At 42.7% G+C, this 9,161-nt stretch overlaps 1 long non-coding RNA gene across 1 annotated transcript; it reads left to right on the top strand.

The window, feature by feature from the left end:
• The first annotated feature begins 964 nt into the window (after window positions 1-964).
• LOC121516630 lies at window positions 965-1,554 on the top strand. Its single transcript, XR_005992501.1, has 2 exons — window positions 965-1,118; window positions 1,209-1,554. It is a non-coding gene; the product is annotated as an uncharacterized LOC121516630 (long non-coding RNA).
• The last annotated feature ends 7,607 nt before the right edge of the window (window positions 1,555-9,161 follow it).

Here is a 9,161-nt window from a genome sequence, read left to right as displayed (position 1 = left end):
TGCTCCATCCTCTTCCGGTACCCAAGAGGCCCTGGTCCGACATATCCCTGGACTTTGTCACGGGACTCCCCACCTCAGAAGGTAACACCACTGTTCTCACAGTGGTGGACAGATTTTCTAAAATGGCTCATTTTATCCCTTTACCCAAGTTGCCCTCTGCCAAGGAAACAGCCGAGGCTATGCTGCACCATGTTTTTCGTCTACATGGTCTCCCTAGAGATGTGGTGTCGGACCGGGGCCCCCAGTTCACCTCCAGGTTCTGGAAGGAATTCTGTTCGCTGATTGGAGCCACTGTGAGCCTCTCCTCTGGATTTCACCCTCAATCGAATGGACAAACTGAGCGGATGAATCAAGAAATGGAGACGGGCCTGCGCATTCTGGCTTCCCAGAACCCTTCCTCATGGTCCAACCAGCTCGTGTGGGTAGAATATGCACATAACTCACTTATTAACTCATCAATTGGCATGTCCCCCTTTCAGTGTGTGTACGGCTTTCAACCTCCTCTTTTTCCTGCCCTAGATAAGGAGGTATCTGTCCCCTCGGCCTGGACCCTGGTGCGACGTTGTCGCCAGACCTGGGAGCGAGCCAGACAAGCCCTCCTCCGAGCTTCAGCCAGACACAAGACGGCGGCTGATCGCAAAAGGTCTGAGGCCCCCAAGTATCACTGTGGACACAAAGTTTGGCTATCCACTAAAAACCTGCCTCTGCGTCTGGATTCTAAGAAGCTCGCTCCCAGGTTCGTTGGTCCGTTTCCTATTTCCAAAGTTATTAATCCTGTAACTGTCCAACTAAAACTACCCAGAACCATGAGAGTCCATCCTGCATTCCACGTCAGTCAACTTAAACCCGCCAAATCCAGCCCTCTGGTCCCCACCTCCAAGCCCCCTCCTCCCCCCCGTTTCGTTGATGGAGAAAGAGTTTACACCGTCAAAAAGTTGCTAGCCGCCAGAAGAAGAGTCTGGTGGATTGGGAGGGTTATGGCCCTGAAGAGCGCTCCTGGGTCCCCGCTAGAGACATCATGGACCCAGAGCTCATCAAAAACTTCCACAATGAACATCCTGATGTTCCTGGGCCGTCTGGAGCCAGCCGTGGAGGGGGGGGTACTGTCACATCTCCAGGTTGACCTAGTTAAGTTACTTTTTCCCTCATGTTTCTAGTCTGTCATTTCCTGTTTTATTTTGGATACTTACCTTGTGTCTCTTTTCCAGATCACTCCTTCCTGCCCATCCCTACCTGTTTCCCTGTGTCCTGATCATCCTCATGTGTCTCACCTGTGTTGATTGTCGAGTGACTGCACCTGGTGATCCCCGGCTGAGTGTTCCCCTCCTCGTGTATTTAGCTCATTCACTCCCTGTCTGCTGTGCGAGATCGTCTTGTTTCCTTTGTGTCCAATTCCTTCGAGCCTTACTTCTGATTGACCTTCGTGATTTATTTGACCCAGTTTCCCGTCCTAGTTTCCGAGTTAGCCTGCCGTTTTTTGTACCTCTGCCTGCTTGTTTTGACCTCCCGTGTATCGAACCTTTTTCCTGATTAAACGGACTTGAAAGTGCTTGATTCCTGTGTCTGCTTTTGGGTCCTTTGGTCCGGCATATCGTTACAGTATCCATCTGCTTTGCAAGGTTAGGTTTCTAGCTTTCTAGTTTTCTAGCTCCCTGGAAAGTCACAATATGCTACCTGACAAACCCAGAGTGCATCTTTGGAGCATAGTCTTCTCCACAAAATAAAAGTGTCTATCCATTTTGCAATAAATGGTTAAATGTGGGACAAGAGTGTCTCTGACTGAATTGCATTCAATGCAATTCATTCATTTTACGCTGTATAGCTCAACCATTTAAAAAAAAAAAATCAACAAATAGCCTTTTGAGCTGACATTATAAAGACTTAAATGCAGCGTTGTTGCCAAATGAATCTGTCACTTTTGGTCCAATTACCCTAACTTAACTCTCCTGTCAGTGCAGTCTGAATGTCTTCCATCATAATACAACAATGCCAGATGGTGCTAAATGCATTTTAAAGCATGTTTAAAGTGAATTATGCAGTTTTCAGTCAGCAGAGAGCAGTGGAGGTTTTGCATGTGTTGCAGCTGTCGTGCCTGTTAAACTGTTGAACGGCTCTGTAACTGTAGATGTCGCCTCTCCGAGGAGGATTGCCCAAATTCTCAGGGTTAGGGGACGGCCTGGCTCCTCAGCCAATCACTGCTCTTGCTTCAGCAGCATCCCCCGGCCCGTGATGAAGCCATTAAAAAATGCCTGGCTGAGGCCAGATGGTCCGTCATTGAGGAGAAAGGAAGGGGGAAGAGGAGATGTTAACGAGGGGGATGGAGAAACAGAGCGAGGAGGAGAGAAGGTCAAAAGATAATGGAAAAGAAAGGAGGGAGGATAAAAAAGAAACTAAAAGAGGACGTCGTTTACCAGGGAGGAGAAAAAGATGTCAACAGTGGGGCAATGAAAAGAGAAAAGGAAAAGAGATTGAAGACATCAAATAGGCACAGAAAGAGATGGTTATTTCTGATAAAACACCAGGAAACAAGTAGAAAGATGTGGGAAAGTTACAGATGAGAGGATGCAAAGAAAAATGAGGACACAAGGAGAAAAAGAAGAATGGTCAGGTCAAGTTTAACATCATTAGTAGTCCTGAATTCAGCCCGTGCATAGCAAATAACACTACCTTGGGCCTTAACATACCCATCACTGTGTATGTAATCAAGTTATATGTGTTGTTTTTATACTAATGTGTCAATTAGCATTAAGTCAGCCCAGTCTGCATGGCTGGACATGCATTTCTTAGGTAATTTAAATGTATGCATTTTGTAGGTCAGACTGAATGATGTCTTCTTAAGACAGGGTTTCTGAACCTTTTCAGCCCTCGACCCCAAAATAAAGGCACCAGAGACCAGGGAACCCCACTGCACCTGAGGGTGGCTGAACACAGCCATGCACATTCAAGAAAAGTCATGTGCAGACAAAAGGCCGCCCAGTAGGGGAAAAATGGGGGAGCTTTCTGGGGCTCTGCCAAACTAGGGGCCTGCAAAATCATGGTCCATTGTAAAGTTAAGCTGTGGTATTTAAGATTTCACATGAATAACCCCTCTTATCAATGAAACAAGTTTTAATTCATTTGTGTAGTAAGGACCCCTTTTAAAAAGTTAAAGAATAGCTAAAATGGATTAATAATGGCAAAAAATGGTGGGAAAGGTGGTGAAATTAGAATTTAAAAGTAGCAGAAAAGGCTTAGAAATGCCAAAAGAGGTGGCAAAAAATAACCAAAAGATGGCAACAATGGGTTAAAGTGGTATAAAATGGGCATATTAAGTGGTAAAAGGTGATTCAAAAGTGACTAAAATGGCATTAAAGTGGCAAAATAGGTGGAAATTTGGTGAAATGGGATGATAATTGATATAAACTGTCAAGAAAGGTTAGCTGAGGCAGAAAAGGCCAGAAACTGTCAAAATTTGGCATGTCAAACTGTAAAATGTGGCTTTAAAAGTGGTAAAAGGGGTTAATAGTAGCAATAATGTTTAAACAGAGCCAACAATATGCAGAGAGTTTCAAGATTTGGTTTAAAAGTGGGAAAAACTGGCAGAAAAAAGTGGTGGAAAGGGTTTGAAATTAGGCAAAATTGATGTAAAGAGCCAACAGTGTCATTCAGTGTTCTTAGTTTATTAAGGCTTCTGGAGACCCCCTCTCAGTGTCTGCCGACCCCAACGTTGAGAATCCTTGTCTTAAGAGCCTCAAAATCTTCCTTTCAGTTCATGATCATCAAGCACCACCAGGGGCGCCGTGGCCTTTTATCATAGTTTTATGTGGACAGAAAGATGGACTTTAGTGTATGGTGGTGCATTTTCCTACATGAAAATTTATGCACTATAATTTAATCAATAAACATGATTTATTCTGTTTACCTGTCTAGGAGGTTAGTTCAGTTCAATACAATGAATAATTCCACTAGAATGTAGAAAAATATTGATCTAGACTAGAAAAAGCATGAACCAAATATAAGACTGAATTTGTACCTTTAAAATGTAATCCATAAAAGGGCTCTGTCACTGATTTTTTTTTCCCCCAAGTGAATGAGTTCAAGTATCTCAGGGTCTTGTTCACCAGTGAGGGTAGAGTGGACCGTGACATTAACAGACAGATCGGTGCAGCATCGGCAGAATTGATGGCGTTCTGCTGGACCGTCATGGTGAAGAGGGACCTCAGCTGTAAGCTAAAGCCTTCAATTTAACGGTCGATCTTCTTTCCAACCCTCACCTATGGTCATGAGCTCTGGGTAATGACTGGAAGAATGAGCTTGCAGACACAAGCAGTTGAAATTAGATTTCTCTGGAGTGTGGTTGGGATCAGCCTCAGAGACAGAGTAAGGAGCTTGGAGTAGAGCGGCTGCAACTTTACACTGGGAGGAATCAGTCCAGGTGGTTCAGACATCTGATCGGGATGGCCCCCATGGCGGGGTCTTCCTGGTATGTCCAACTGGGAGCAGAACTCGTATCTCCATTTTTCATTATTTTAAATTTTATTTTCCCAAATCCCTCCAATGGCCACAATTTAAAGCTGTCAGGGGGGTTTACATGCTTTACAGCAATCTAAAAGTGTCAAAAATATGCTGGCTATCACCGTTCAGTTTTAAAATTACTTGGGGAAAAAACATGTTTGTTTCACTCCCTGAAAGTTGGGATTTATGGAGACACAAAGTTTTGGTCCGAAAGCAGCAGTATCTCCCTTGGCCTGGAATGTCGTGGTATCCCCCGGCAGGAATTAGGAAATGTTACAGCATGAGGAATGTGAGAGTCAACTTCCTTAGTCTTATGAAACTGCAGCAAAGCTCCAGATAAATAGAAGATGGATGGATGGGTGGATGGATGGATGAATCAAAATTGTGTTGATAGCGTATGTGATAAAAGTCTCATGAAATGTTCCAAGAAAGGAGAGACAACTATGACTACCAGTAAGGTCAACATTAGTTAATTCTCTGTGTGGACAGTGGAGTCCATCATGAAGGCCACTGTGGATGATTTTATTATTTCAGAGATGCCAACTATCCTGTTTCTTCCTCTTCTACCCTGCAGCTCAGAGGATGAAATATGCCGGAATTTAAAGAGACAGGAGACATTTGGATCGACTGTACACCTCTGTCCCAGAGTGCCCAGTCCTCGACCACAGCTGTAATAACATCTCCCACATACCATGCCAGAGTACATGTAAGTCACACTTGAGGCCACCTCTTCATTAGGACTGAGGCACACTGTCCCAGTACGGTACGCTTGTGTTCAATCCGATCAGATGAACCGGACTTTGGGGTCAAGTATGCTCAGATCCAGGTCCAGGTCCTTAATTTGAATCCATCCTAAAGAATCCAGATATGATAAAATGATTTAACTGTCAACCTTGGTACATTATTCCAAATGTGTCTGCATAAGTGGAAAAAGATGTAGAGTTTTGTTCCTTTATTTGAGTTAAAACTACCATCATAATTTCATCATTTAGAAGGAAAAATACTGAAAGTCTAAAGAGAGTCTCCCTCAGAGCTTTAGATGGCGGAATAATTCTGTCTGTGTAAACATCCAGAAGCGAGTCTTGGTGCGCTCCATTTTCTTCATTAGCTCATCGTCGACCAAAGACAAGGCAAGCTGTTGTTGCTGCGCTGCTCACATTCTCTCCCAGGCTACACTCATGCATAGGGATGCACACTCGGTTTATTTAGTACACATGGATACATGAGGCGGTCTGCTTGGCTGTCTGAGAGTGTCAACAGAGCAGAAAACTGAGATGCCACAGAGATTCTCTACTGCAGGAATGACAGGATGAACAGATGACGTCTGAGAGAAATAATCAATGCTGAGTCTAAATAATGGATATGAATAACTGAACCATGGGGGTAGAAAACCATTAAACAATGACAAAGAGTGTATGACTGAAGGAACTCATGTATGACAGATTAAAATGAATGAATGCAGCAGCTGAAAGAGAAACTAATTGATTGATTAAATGTGTGGATTAATAAAGTAACACAGCTGTAGTTAAATAAACAAGACCCTCATTAGGTCAGTGAGTGAAAATAATGTTTAATTAAAGCAGTAAATTTAATATACATAATTCATTAAACAGTTTAGACAGAGGCGATGCAACACGTAATGACTGTGTTGGTAATTAGATGATTAAATTGATACACAAATTAGTGAAATAAGGAATTAAAGAGGGAGCATACTTGCAAATGATAACACAAGCATCTGCGACAGCCTAGGCCAGTGTCACTCAACCTGCTCAACCAAAGAGCCAAACTGTGGAAAAATGCCTTTGCAAGGGCCATGTGGTGAAAAGTGGCAAAAATAGGTTAAAGTGGCAACAAAAATCAGTGAAAGGGGGCAAAAATGGGTAAAACGTGTGCATGAAATGACAAATTCTGGGAGGAAGGTGGCAAAAACTGAGAGAGTAGTGTCAAAAGTGGCTGAGAAGTGACAAAAAATGAGTAAAGGGTGGCCAAACAGTGAAAAAGTGTCAAAAACGTGGTTAAAAAATGAGTAAAATTTGACTAAAATGGGCAAAAAGCAGTAAAAATTGGGAATCAATTGGCAAACAAAGGGGAAAAGTGGCATTTAATGGCAAAAGGCATCTTAAAGAAAGTATGAAAGTGGCAGTTTAATCAGAGCTGGACTGGATTTCTTTCTAAACAAGAGCAAAGAGCCACACTGAAAGCTTGTCTTGATAGAGAAGATATTTTTGCACATCTCCCGACCGGCCATGGCATCAAGTTAAACTCAACGAGAAGCTCCGCCGTTAACAATCTACAGCAGTGGTAGCTAAAGAGTAGTGCATGCACAGAATGTCACTTTGTTGCTCTGATTGGCCCGTCATGAATGTGACAGACAGAATGTTCCTCCAATCACCTTCCAAGAGCTTTTTGACAAGACCAGCTGTTCCCAAACGTTATATATAGGAGCTTTCCCAGATGTGAAATATATCCATGCAGTAGAGGTTCAGATTCCTTATGTTACAGCCTGATTAAACTTTATTATTGTCATTAATCTACACTCATTACTCCATCATAAAAGAAAAATAAAGGAAAAATGAAATAAACTGAAAATTTAGTCCAGCTTCCCCCCATTTCTCTTCATCTTGGAGTTTGCAACAAACTTAACATGGAAGCCAAGCAGGCTTAGACCTGAGGAGAGGCTTCCAGCCATTCTGCCATAAAGCTCAGATCAGTGGAGGGCTGCAGTGATGGTTGTCCTTCTGGAACTCTGTCCCATCTCCACACGGGATCTCTGGAGCCCAGAGTGACCATCAGGTTCTTGGTCACCACTCTTGCTGAGGCCTTTCTCGCCGGTTGCTCAGTTTGACTGGGTGACCAGCTCTTGGAAGAGTTCTTGTTGGGCCAAACTTCTTCTGTTAGAGAATTCTGGAGGCCACTTTGCACTTGGGAACCTTCAGTGCAGCAGAAATGTTTTTTTAGCCTTCTTCAGATCTAGAGTTTCTTTGACCTCATGGCTTGGTTTTGCTCTGATATATCTGTCAGCTGTGAGGCCTTCTATAGAGGTGTGTGCCTTTCCAAATCATGTCCAATCAGTTTAATTTTGCACAGGTGGACTCCAGTCAAGGTGTGGAAACATCTCAGCAAAGATCAGAGTGATAGGAGGAACCTGAGCTAAATATACAGTGTTGCTGCAATGGGTCTGAATACTCTCAATGTGATATTTCAGTTTTTTATTTTTAATAAATTTGCAAACATTTCTAAAATTCTGTTTTCACTCTGTCCTGATGGGGTACTGAGTGTAGATTAATGAGAATAAATGCTGATTTTTTTTTACTGTAGCATCAGGCTGCAACATTACAAAACTTGATAAAGTGAAGGGGTCTGAATGCTTCTTAATACACTGGATATCAGATATTTATGTTTTACTGTTAACTTAGTTCCTTTTCAATCCATAAAAAGTTATTTTTTCCTTGCTTAAATTACTGCTATAATCTGTGATCTATCTAAAGTTCTGGGACAAAGTACCTGGAGAGAATCCATGCATGCACAGGGAGAACATGCAAACTCTGCACTGACACTGAGGCAACAGCTGAACCCCTGCTCCACTGTTCACTATTCACACTTCTATAATACTTTAAGCAAGGCTCAAACAATAACTCAATGCATTTGCACACTGCAGCCAAAAGAGAACAAATCATTTCAAACTTTGAGAATATCACGGATCTTGCCATCAGTCGACTTCCTGGTCTACAGCACATAAATCTATTTCAAATACTCCACAGGCAGACAAAGGTCAAAGAAAAATACTCCATAGGCATCCACGCTGATAACACTTTGGGAAACTTTTCTAAAATTATCCCTGACTCTCTTATTTTTGTCATGCAGATAAAGTTATTTTGCTCCACTAAAGCCTCTCTGAGTCGAACAGAAGGTGGAGTTCAGCTGGAGGTTTAGAAAATTGGAAACAGAGCAGAGGTGCATGTGTGTCCATGGTAGGAGAGGCCAGACGATGCCTCGTGGCATCAGGCAGGTCTGCAGGGAAAGGTGATGTAAGATGTTCCTAATAACTCCTTTTAACCTCTCGTTAACTTTCCACAACCTGCCTGAGCGCCTGCAGGGGCCCAGGGCCTCATCTGCAGCCAACCTGGGGCCTTGGGCTGGCGCTTCCTGACATGAATATATGTCAGCACTTTGCTCTGTGTTTGCCCTTCAGGATGTGACCCGGATACACACCTAATTGGTCATGGGCCCACGAGGTTAAAGCATGCAAACGGGGAAATAATGTTTGTAGTTGTTGGCAGAAATGAGGCTGTTATGTTCCAGTGCTTAAGAGTGCTGCAGAGATGGAAGTTGGAGGTAAGTACAGGATTAAACTTTGGAGGTAAATAAGCCAAATTAAGAGATTAACATTCAAAGTTGTGTTGATACTTCAAGCTGCAAACAAGGTTTTATGTTTTTGTAGATTTGATGAGTCAATCTTTGAGATTAGAGCCTGAGTTTGAGGGAAGATGTCAAAAAAATGTATATATTTTTATCCTCTTTTCATATTTCAATTTTTGACCATTTCTCTATGTTGACCCATCATGAGGATGAAAGTCTTGATACTATAGCCATCATTGCAGTGTGAGATGACATTAAAGGGATATTTCAGTACTTTTAAAGTTGTTTTGTATGAGGTTCGTGGTGGT

This window comes from Cheilinus undulatus, linkage group 10, assembly GCF_018320785.1.
Source record: "Cheilinus undulatus linkage group 10, ASM1832078v1, whole genome shotgun sequence".
NCBI classification, from domain to species: domain Eukaryota; kingdom Metazoa; phylum Chordata; class Actinopteri; order Labriformes; family Labridae; genus Cheilinus; species Cheilinus undulatus.
The sequence above is the reverse complement of the archived record's forward strand: the minus strand, read 5'-3'. Positions and strand labels throughout refer to the sequence as shown.